Consider the following 12,163-nt stretch of genomic DNA (forward strand, 5'->3'; position numbering starts at 1 on the left):
GGTCGATGGCGACTCGCTGTGAGGAAAGCTTTGGGGATCCTCATGAAAACAAGAGTTATGACACCTGTTTACTTCAAGATGATCCACTGACCTCCCTTCTCATTCTTGAGTATGTGATAGGGACATGGGATATTTAACTCTGATTCACTCAGCCTTCTACTTGGGGCCTGTGAGATAATGAGTTCTGAGCTGGAGACAGAAAAACCATCCATTTCCATCCTTCAACCCCCATTGATGAGGCTGACTGCACAATGTGAAAGATATTCGGGCTTAAAATAAACAAGTTTTAATGGTGAAATGTACATTTGATGCCTCCTTCTCCATAACTAACCTTTCTATTATTTTAGAACGGAGTTGAGGAGGAACTTCTTCACTCAAAGGGTGGTGAATCTCTGGAATTCTCTGCCCGTTGAAGTGGTGGAGGCTGCCTCGCTAAATATTTTTAAGACGCGGGTTGATGGGTTTTTGATAAGCGAGGGGATTAAGGGTTATGGGGAGAGGGCGGGAAAGTGGAACTGAGCAGCGACAGATCAGCCATGATCTTATTGAATGGAGGGGCAGGCTCGAAGGGCTGGATGGCCTACTCCTGCTCCTATTTCTTATGTTCTTATGTTCTTATGTTCTTATGTACCTGTGCTAACCCAGTTGCTCTTGCAACTTCTTAACTTTTCAAGGTTACTCCTTCCAGGTGTTCCCCCAGACTGAACATTGGAAGTAGAGGCCACCGGGTGAGACCTGCTGCTTTCCAAGTCCTCTAGCCTGTGATGCCCTTGGTGGATGACCTGTAGAGGACCTGGAGCCCAGCTGATCTTTGGTTTCACTGGTGGCACTCTGTTCTTCCCAAATCCCAGTAGATGTGCCGGTGTCAGGAAGGGGTAGTTAAGAAGAGTTAGAGACTGCCAGGGATTCTGTGCTGGGAAGCGTCCAGCGGTGTTCCAGCCCCTCCTCCTCCCTCAGGGTGCCTGGTGGCCCGTGGGTCACTCCATGGGATGGATGCAATCTCCAGATGCGAGTCCTGGAGGCCTTCCATTGTTTGAACAATGTGGCTGATGCCTTAAGACATGGCCTGGTATGAGTGGGCCAAGTTTTGGAGCGCCACTGCAATGTCCATCTGAGCCGTTGCCATGCCCATGAGAAACTTGGACGTGCTGTTTTGACCTTCTGCAATGGATAACCATCTAAAAGAACTCTTCTTCAGGAAATTTCATCCTCCCACTGTATGCCATCAGTTCCTGCTTGAGTGGGGGCCAAGTAGTCAAATCTGTGTCCAATTCTTTCCCTAATACATCTGCTTAGTAGCAGCTACAAGAGAGAATGTCCCTGCCTGGAATGGAAGGTGTTGCTCCTCTATATTCTGCTTGGCTGTCTCTCTGTATCTGTTTGTGATCAGAGCTCCTTGCACAGACAATTGTGGGACATGATGTATATAGTCTGTGGCAACAGAAACTATGTTCTGCTCAGGATTAGCTATCAATTCAACTCAATACCATGCCAATTTAGAAAGAAAATTAGCCTGAAACTTTGATGCCTAGTTCATCGGTGTGTAAATGTGCTGATGACCCATGATTGGGAGATAGTGTGAGGTCCACCCCTGGGATCCTCTCCCACACAAATGTTGATCTTGTTCATGTGGAGATGCCATGTGCTTTCCTATCAGAATGTAGAAAATTCAGCCAGATTTCTTGATGACATTGGTAAGGCTCAGGATCAAGTCATTTTCTTGCCTATTAATTTGCCACGAATGGACCTACATTATATTAAATTAATCTTTCTCTATATCCTAGCTATGATTGTAACACTATATTCTGCACCCTCTCCTTTCATTCTCTATGAACAGTCTGCTTTGTCTGTATACGCACAAGAAACAATGCTTTTCACTGTATCCCAATACACGCGACAACAATAAATCAAATCAAATCTTGACAGCAGATTTGCCAAGAGATGTTGGGTTGGAGAGGAAAGCAGCATCAGCCAGAATTTCCATTACTGACTGATAACTAATGAGAACCCTCACACACAAAGTTCAGGTGAAGGCAGGTTCGCACTTGAAAGTACAGCCCCCATGATCATATATCACCGTCTGACTTGCACTAAAGAATGACTATTTGTATATGATGCTGTTTGCAGGCCTAATACGTACAAGACAAATAGCTTTTGAAAAGACTCAAAGTACTTCAAGAGTTAATAAAATCTTAAAAACAAAATTAGGAGAAGCTTTTGATAACTGACAGTTGTGGAAAGTGAGTGTGTTAACTTGAGGTTTCATCTGAAACACAAGCTAAGACAACTGACAGAAAAAGAAAACTCATCTTCTCGAGTCCATAATGACTTTTTTTTTATTACCTACAAACCCTTAAGTGTGCATTATTGCATTCAAAACCCTGGAGATCTTCTCGCTATATTTTTATGAGTATCTGTATGCACTTACTACAATGTGAGGATTGTTGAAATGCAGGAACCAGGCAGCACCTGAACTCTGTAATAACTGCAGCAGGGTAATGAATATCATGTGTGTGCCAGACAGCGAACTCACCTAGGGGAAAAAGAAAGAAAATAACCCTGATTCTCGATCACTTCAAATAGGTCGTTCTACAGAATGACTTACATCATGGCAGCTTACCCATTCCTGGCTCAAACATATTTATTTTTCTCAATGCCTGGACAATCAAATAAGTGTGAAAGGTGGTTAGTGTTCCTTCCAGAGTGTAATGGCTTCAAATGGTATGAGCTGCAGTGGTTGGATGTGGAAACAGTTATGTCAGTGTGTGAGTGAGTGGGTGGAGTCTGGAGGTTGCCGATTGAGAACAAGGTGTGATTTTTCATCTGTTGCAACATTGCCTGGCTTTTAGTGTCTGACCAGGAGTAAAGTGCAATTTATGAGAGGAAATCTGAAGGGGCTGAATCACTTTGATGTAGCTATAACATGCGCTGGATGATGCCTGCGGTTTGCAAGGCGTAATGGTGCTCAGTTCTTTTGATTTAGAATGATATTGTTCTGGTTAGACACTGAAAAGCAGGTGTTGAAGTTATGCATTCTCAATTAATTGATTACAACGATTTCTAGGCTGTGTTGAATGATTTGTTTTAAACAAATATTAAGTGCACACAGAAAGGAAGAAATTCAATGAGATTAATTGACTTAATATATCAGACATTTAGGCCTGACTTCCAGCCCACATTTGCCCAGTGAAAATGGCACATTGGCCAGGATTAGGGCAAATTTAGGTTGCACCATTCCTGTCAGCTGCCATTTATCTTTGCCAACTTTCATATTAGTTGAGTGTCCCACTACAGGATAGCAGAGGTCCATTTTGAATTTAAAAAGTTGCAGCTCAATATCACTAAATTGGGAGAGGCCCACACCAGATGGAAGCTGACAATCAAACCTCAGAATGAGACACCACATGGACAGAAGAGAACAAGGTAAGTTTTATAAACAGATAGTTGCGAGGAGAACTTATAGGTCAGGACTTCTCGCTCTGGTTACACAAAGAATCTTTGGGCCTTCTCCTGATCAGCCATGATCTTATTGAATGGCGGGGCAGGCTCGAAGGGCTAGTTGGCCTACTCCTGCTCCTATTTCTTATGTTATGTTCTTATGTTCTCCTTCCATATCAGTTGCCAAAGTGCTGGCCCTGACAGTTTTGCATTCGATGAACACTGGGTGTTAAAGTAGCCTAGATCTCATGCTGAGCTCTTACTTTCTGGGACATGGTTCTAATCCTGACCATAGTGTATCTAACTGGGAATCCCCAGTCCAAATCTCAATGCAGAACAGTGAAAAACTGCCCACAATTCAGTCACAGATGGTATTATATTTGTATTTGCTTCTTAAATGTCACGTTATGTAAATACCACATTGCTGCAATGGACAGGCTGTTGTTAACTAATGCTTGATCGAATATTGTGGGAGGAACTTCATTGACCCTAAAACAAGATCGAAACAGAAAAAGCTGGAAAATCTCAGTAGGCCTGACAGCATCTGTGGAGAGAGAATAGAATCAATGTTTCAAGTCAGGATGATCCTTCATGTAGGAGATGTAGGAGATACTTTGCTCAGTCTCTATCCTGTTAAATTGTCCTGGGAATGGAATACGGAGTGCTAAAGATGTTTCGTTATCAGCACTAACAATATTCACCGTGATAAGTACCATAAAGTTCTTCAATTATGACCTTTGTTAATGAGCTTTGTTATCAGAAGATCACCTGAGAAGGAATCTGTATAGCTGCTGAAAATAACAGAAGACTTCTATTCAGACTTCTGTTCACTTCTATTCAGAAGTGTAGTTTTGGCATCAATCACAATACTACTAAGTGTGTACATGATGTTGGTGATGTGGTGCTATCAGTTCTATTTTGTCGCTTCTTTTGAAACTTACAACTGGTCATTTCAGACAACAGATATTGCAGAGCTCTGAAATCTGAAAATTGGGCATATTAATTCCTCCTTTGAAAGAGGTGAGAAATGAGGACTCATCACTCTCGCAAAACTGCAAGGGCTAAGGAAATTTAAGAATTCCAAGATGATCTTCAGAAAAAATATTTCCACCATATTTTAGATAAAGTAGAAAATGGTAATGACTCAAACTCAGGTCAAAGCAAACTCAACAACAATTAAACTAAGAGCAAAACACTATGGATTCTGAAATCTGAATAAGATGGAAATACTCAGCAGGCCTGGGGGCATCTGTGATAAAATCTCACAGATATGAATTATTAACTCTCTTTCTCTCTCCACAGATGTTACCAGACATGCTGAGTATTTCCAGCATTTGCTGTTTGTATTTCAAACTAAATTAAATTCTATTTGGCTTCAGTTGGAAAAGTTTTAATTAAGATCATTCCTGCAGTTAATAGGTGTTTTATTCCCCCTGCCCCCACCAAATTTTTCTTTTGCCTCTTGAAGATGCTGACTAATGCTAGGGATACTTATTTACTGATGCCTACATTCCCATACATCTGCCCTTGATGGGTGAGCTAAGCTAATGAGTGACTTCAAGCTCTAAAGCTGTGGGACATTTTGTATGGACCTACATGGTGCCTTTACTAGAATAGTAATCAGGAACAGGAACCTCAGCTCATTTCTCTAAATCTTCTTGAGATCATGTATTGTATCCCCATCCCATCTAGTAAAGGTCATAAATAGAAAGATGGAAAGGATGGTATTTAGCCCATTTTAAATTCTACCCATTGCAACATCCAAATGTTTTTTTCTTAATATCAGGAATATTATGTCCACTGTTTGCTTAAAGAAATTATTTTGTTTTTTCACTAGTTTGAATCTGTGGCCCAATGTTCTACCTTACAGTTTCAATCTGCATTTTCCATTTTCAGCCTCATTCCTCTACTAGGTGACCTCTCAGGCAGCAACCTTTGAAGCAAAAAATGGAACTTCACACAATTCAGGCTTTAATAGTATGAATCAGCCTTTGTGGCTTTTCTCTGCACTGTCTGTAACAGTTGGATGTCTGAGGTGTTTCTTAGTGACTAGAACTGGACACAGTACAGAAGCTGTGGTAGGATCATTATGCAGCTTGATCAGAACTTTTTCTGATTCCATTTTGATTATGTTGTTGGATATGCTATCAATGTTGTTTATCATTACTGTATTTCTATTGGACATGATTTTCAAGACCACTAAATCTATGAGCATACTTTCAATTTTGTTCTGACTATTTCAATAACATTCATGAAGCATACACTCTGCCCACTGTTATTTACTATGTGTAGCCCGTATTAAATCTTATTTTGCTATTGATCAAACCATATGCACATTTTGTACAGCACTTTCAGTAATTTCTGATTCTGATCCTGTAATTCCACCAACCTTCCTACTTGCATACAATTTGCATATTTAACCAATTTGGGTTGAGTTTCTGGGTCCAGATTATTGATGTAAATCAGAAACAGCAAGTCCCAAAGCAAATCCCTATTATTGCATTCCCTCCATCAACATGTAATTCTACCCTTCCGTCAATTTCATATCCTTATCCAAGATATACCCAAAACCCCGCAGTTTGAGCTTAACCAATAATCTTTCATGCACAACTTTGTTAGATGCCTTTTAGATACTTACTAGATACTTACTACAGCTCATCTGAGGTGCATTTCATCAAAGAAATAAAGGAAGTTATTCAGCAATATCTTCCCCTTCTGAATCCATAGGAACAGGAACAAACCATCCAAACTCTTCAAACAGATCTGCACCTCAACTTCTTTTAAAGACTTATATCTTTTGATAACCTTGCCTAGTCAAAAAGTTAGTTGTTGACTGCTATTTACTAAGTTCAAGTTTACACCTGATAATCAATTTCACTATTTTACACAGGATTGAAGTAAAATTAATGGCTCTGTAGTTGGCTATGTATGATTTATTGCCCTGTTTTGAATATGGTCACTATGTCTGCCTGTTTCCAATTTACTGTTACCTCCCCAGTGTCTCCCTCATAATAATTGTCAATTCCTCACAAATCTCCTGTCTAGTCGGTTAATTCCTCATAGGTCAAAAATAGAGCAGTTAGCCCCAAAACTCTTGTTTCTGCAGTTGTCTGGGAAAGTTGTTGTGCTGTGGATGGATTGCCAATTGCAATACCAACTGTATTTTTCTTAAGGATGTTTCAACACGTTAATAAATGATTTGAAAAAAGGATTTTTTTAAAACTAGTGGCAAAATGCAACTTGTATATTATAAATTGCATCATTGTGCAGATTAGTTTTCCAACATAAGGTTGAATGATGTGACACACTTACCAGGATGATGTTGACAGTCTTTTGACATCCAAACTTACAAACAGAAAACAATAAGGTTTTAACCAGAACTTTTGAGTTCCAGAACATGGGAGCTAGTATAGGTCAGGAACTGTCATTGGTAACAAATGCCAGATGTCCTTGTAAAACAAAGTAGAAAAGAACAGTTGTAAATATATAATGCCAGTAAAACTTCTCACAATGAATTATTTGTCTAGAACACAGTGACCGTTAATGTGTAGACTATCACTGTGCTCTTCCATAGCTCTTACATCCAGCAAGAAAGTTACAATAGTCACTTACAAAGTACATCCAATGTAATAATACTCCTAAATCTCCTCATTACCTACAAAGCTTTTACTTACTCCAGAGATTAACCCCAGGGAGTCACCTACTGAACAGGCTCAAAAACCAACTGAAGCAGTGGCTATGTCCAGGTTTCTAAGAGGTTCAAAGAAGTCCTTAAAGTAACAGACAACTGTGGAGAGAATCTATTATCAGGTTTTAGAAAGGCATCTTTGTTGATGTAATGGAAAATTAGGACCACAAATGAAACACACAATGAACTTACTGAAGAAAATGGTGCTGAATAAATAGTGAAAAACAGGGTGAAGTTTACTTTTTCTCAGTTATAAAGATGGCCAAAAGAGTTAACAAGATCTTTCCTAATGACTCAGTTATTAAAATAATATTCGAGTTACAAAGACCAGAATGATCCCGGTTATAATCTCCATTCCATGCTGCATTACCTGATATTATTTAAAGTGGCAGTAGGATGCTGCAATGTGCCCCACTGCCTCTTGGTCAGGGAGGGAAAAGTTAGTTGGTGTTCCCATCTCTCTAAGAGCCTCTACTGGAAAAGCATTATTGTGGAATGGCAAAATGAGTTTGAAAGACAGATACATCTGTACTTGAAAAGAGAATAAATCGAGAGGAGTTCTAAAAGATCAGGTGGATGAGTTGGTCTATCGTGAAGGGATGGGCATGTTGAGCCTAACAGATTTGCCCTGTTTCTAAAAATTGTTGTGGATTCTTTCATTACAGAAAAACTCATTATTGATAGTCTGTTTGCAGATTGACTGACAGCATGAAGTTAAAAACTCAAACCTGAATGACTTTCTGAAATAATACACAACAACCCTTAAATAAGCTAAAACCCAACTTAGTGCTCTCCAGGGATCCTACTGATCCTGTCCCTGAACTGACAGTAATTCCTTTTCCTGCTGAATTATGCTACTGTCACGTTTTGGGATTTTTTGCTGCATAAAAATGGCATTGGGATTTAGCAACATTTAAGTGTTGCGTTTTGAAACTAAGTAAACTCTCATTCTTTTAGGGGAAGAGCCACATGCTGCAAGCATTTTAGGCACGGCCACAAGATATTGTAACTGTTACCTACGATGATTAGGAATAATAGTGGGATGGGACCGTGATTATTTCATGTCCACTGCTCGCAGCAAGGATTCTCAACTTAGTGGGTACAAATGTTTCTTCTTGAGGCTTGAATGGAGCCAGTTTCAAAGTTGAAGGGGCTGATGGGGAGCATCAACACAGGTGGATTAATCATTCTTCTAACCAACTACAGGATAGTTGCAGCCATGAAGAAACAAACCCCAACTTCCTATGGGACAGGAACCACAGAAGAAAGAATTGCATGTTTACAATGAGACTTTTAAAATAATTTATCTCCAATTATTGCCAGCTCAGTGTAATTCTTTCTTTCTGAGTTCTTCCTGGCCCAGCTTTATATTAGCCCCCATATGAGGAGTTTAGTTTGTACAGTGATTTTTTTAATATAAGCGATCAATAGCAATCACTGAAGAAAAACACTATTAGTAAACTGACAAGATACTTGATATTGTAGATTCAATACCCATATTGGGAAGTATTGGGTGATTAGTATTCACACCATGCTCACAAGTGTCTGCTTAATGACAGTTTCTAACTCATGGCTGAGAAATTCTTTGTGTAACACTGAAGTAAGGCCTGACCCTCTGCCACAGTGCTTTTCTATTGGCAATGTCACAAGGTCAGATTTATTCTAAGCACAGGTTGAGGTCAGACATAGGTATCAAATTCATATGCAGGTTTGTATTAGATACCTCCCTGGGTTCAGGGACTCCAATCTCTCCTGTGGATGAATCTCCTGCTCCTTACATGACCCACAGTTCTCAATAACTACATATACAACAGCATAGCCAAAAATACAACCATTGTACCTTCTCACGATCACCTCACAGTTATTTCAAAGGTAAAATGAGGAGATATTTCTAAAGATAAAACGTGATAGGTCATTAAGCGGCTCTATTTCGCAACTAATTTGAAATCATTACAACTTGCCTTAATTTATTGATGAGAGAGTAATAAATATGGAATGTTTCACATCAGTGCGTCTCCTTACTTTGCTTAAACAAAACAATTTCTAACTGTCTTCCTGCAGTTATGGAGTGGGATTTTATATCCTTGCTCGACTTGAGGCCGGAAAATCCCACCCGATATCAACGGACCTTCCCATTGTCCGCCCCTTACGCGCTCCAATTCCCATGGCTGGCAGGACGGTAGAATTCTGGCAATGGAGTCTGGCAAGAAATTGCTCTCATAGTTTTTAAAGATGCTCTCTGATGTGTTTTATTCAACTAAAATATGACGAACATATATTAATGATTAATTTATTATGGTGGATATATAACCGTATATGGCTTGGTGAGAAACTTCAGTACACAGAACATACTCCCAAGCAATAATGTAAAGACAGGTAGGCATTTATTAGTAAAACAGTAATTGTACAAACTCAATTTCTGGTATCAGGGCTAGTATAGAGATGGGCTAGGCAAAACTTAGAGAGATAGAGCTACATCAAAATGGCAAATAATTGGAGTGAAAGCATTTTTATGATAATGGACCTGATAGGGCCAAGCTGGCACAAGATGGGAGGCAGCTGGCATATTAGCAGTGTCCACTGGACACCCTGTCAGTGCCACTGGGGCATCACTGGTGTGCCATTTGGGCACTGCCATTGCGCTAGTTGAACACCACTAGTGTGCCTGGGTCAGTGCTAAGTGGGGCTTACGATTGGGGGATTATGCAGGGGGGCTAAGAAAAGGGGCTAGGATGAGGAGGCTATTCAGAGGGACTATGATAGGGGGTGCTATGCAGGCGGGCCATGCAGTGGTTGATCATGTCAAGGTCACAATGGGGAGGGGGGCATGTCGGAGATCATGATTGGGGGCATGTTCTGGGTCAGGTGGGGGACCCATTGGGAGGGCCCTGATGCTCTGATGTTGGTGATCCATGCCAGGGTGGGGGTCGAGGAACATGCTGCCAATGAGGGGAGGGTCCCAGTGTCCATGCTAGGAGGAGAGGTGACTCCCAATATTGCACAATATTGAAATTGGAGCACCCTTGCAATCTGAAGCTGCACTCACTGGTGACCTTAACCCCCCACTCCTGTCAGTACAAATTTCCCAAAGCTCTAAAAAAGGGACTGAGTGCGGGAGGACTATGATGCGAAGCCCGTCTGAAAGATCAGCATGGTTCACTTACATACTCTCGCTGTTATAACACTGATTTCTCCAGCAGCTTATGCTGGCAGGGTCCTCTGATCCAGCCAGCAGCACAAGCCCTCCAGTGGGGTGATATCAATACCATTTACAGCAGCAGGACCAAGAGACACATATCTTGGGAGTTGGAGAATCCCATACTTAGTTTTTTTGGGTGGAATTCCACCCTGTGTGCTGACAATACTATGCTATTAATATTATGTTCAAGGAGAACTTTAAAACAGCTGGTCTGTTTGGAGGGAATGCAACAGTTGCTGAGAAAACACGATACTGAGACATGTAATACCAGAAATGAGAGGAGCTAGGCTTGTTGCAGGAAAGCAGTTTCATTTTCATTTTTAGGAGGGGCAGTTGCTGACTGTAGCTGGTTAAATGTAAAAGCTAGCAGCTGTATCTCTGTAAAAAGACCTCTTTGAAAGCCCAAGACAGTTGCTCAAATCAAAGCAAGTATGCTTGGATTTGCTAGCTATTTTTAAAGAAGTGTTTAGAGCTCTAAGATAAATATTGCTTAATTGGAACTGAACAGTAATAAGTTAGAAGTTAAGAGCTTGTTTCTTTCATGTTTAAAGATTGTTCAATGGTTAAGAGTTAAACTGTTCCTTTTTGTTAGAGGTATATTTAAACTGTGTTATGAATACATCTTGTTTTGATAAGAAAAATCTCTAAATTGTCAGTGCAATTACTCCTGAGGCAAAGCATCCTTTCCTCACATTTATGTCAAAATAGAAAAATGTTGGGGTCTAGTCTGGTTTCATAATGAACCTTGGGGTTTCTGATCTGGCACCCTAATACTTCTTCCACACATGGAGAATGGCCATTTGGGTTAAGGACTGGAAGTGAATAGCCATTGTGGAGATATCCTAACAAACTGTCGGCACTTCCAGGAGAGAGAGAATAAAAGAAAAGAATGCAAGGGAAAATAATAATAATCTTTCTGAAAGATATATTGCAGCAAAATTTCAGAGATAATAGCTGGGCTAGGCTAAACAGTTGGCATAACAAACAATTGTTTAAAAACCTCTCAAAACTGGGCTAATTTGAGGTTTAAGAACTCATATTTACATAGAAAACCTGGTAGCAAACAATAGTAGGATGAATGAATGGTTAATTTGTTTTGTTTCTGGATTGGTCTGCAGTCTGTTTTATTTGAAGTCCTATTCTCACACATGTCTTTGTGTCACCAGCAAACATCTGAATTGTTATCCAATGCCATCATTCACATGGTTGATAATGATGGTTAACAAATAGTCCAATCATAGGTAAGAGGGACTAACTCAACTAAACTTCCATTCCCTCTAACACAAGTGTACTGTGGCTGTAGTACATATAATCTATGAAATCACTGAAGCAACTTGCCAAGGCCTGTTTGGCAGAATCTCAGAACCCATTCCCTTCACCACCAAGCAGGACAAGGCTGACATCTCTAAGGCCACTCACATGTCTTTCAGGCTTGAATTTACATTGACATTTCTTCCCCATCGCTGGATGAAAATCCTGGAAGTCACTGCCTAACACTTGGGAACTCTTTGGTCACATAGACTGCAGCAGTTCAAGAAGAAGTCCCAATACCATCATCAGCTCCTGCAGCAACAAGGCAGTAAATTCTCGTTTTTTCAGTGATACCCACAACAAAGAATGAAGTAAAAAGTACATTACTCTCTGCCACACTGTTAAAAGTAGTTGAAGCCAATATTTCTGTGTCCTCTGATTCAGTTATAGCATCAGTGCCATTATGATGGATAGTGCTCCAATGCTGCTCACACAGGACACAGTGCAGCTATTCCAGTAACTGTAACTAGAACAGGGATGTTGGCAAGACTGTAGCTGCAGAGGTGACAATAAGCATTGCAGTGTGG

Source organism: Carcharhinus amblyrhynchos, chromosome 4, assembly GCF_965287045.1.
Source record: "Carcharhinus amblyrhynchos chromosome 4, sCarAmb.v2.hapA, whole genome shotgun sequence".
Taxonomy (NCBI): domain Eukaryota; kingdom Metazoa; phylum Chordata; class Chondrichthyes; order Carcharhiniformes; family Carcharhinidae; genus Carcharhinus; species Carcharhinus amblyrhynchos.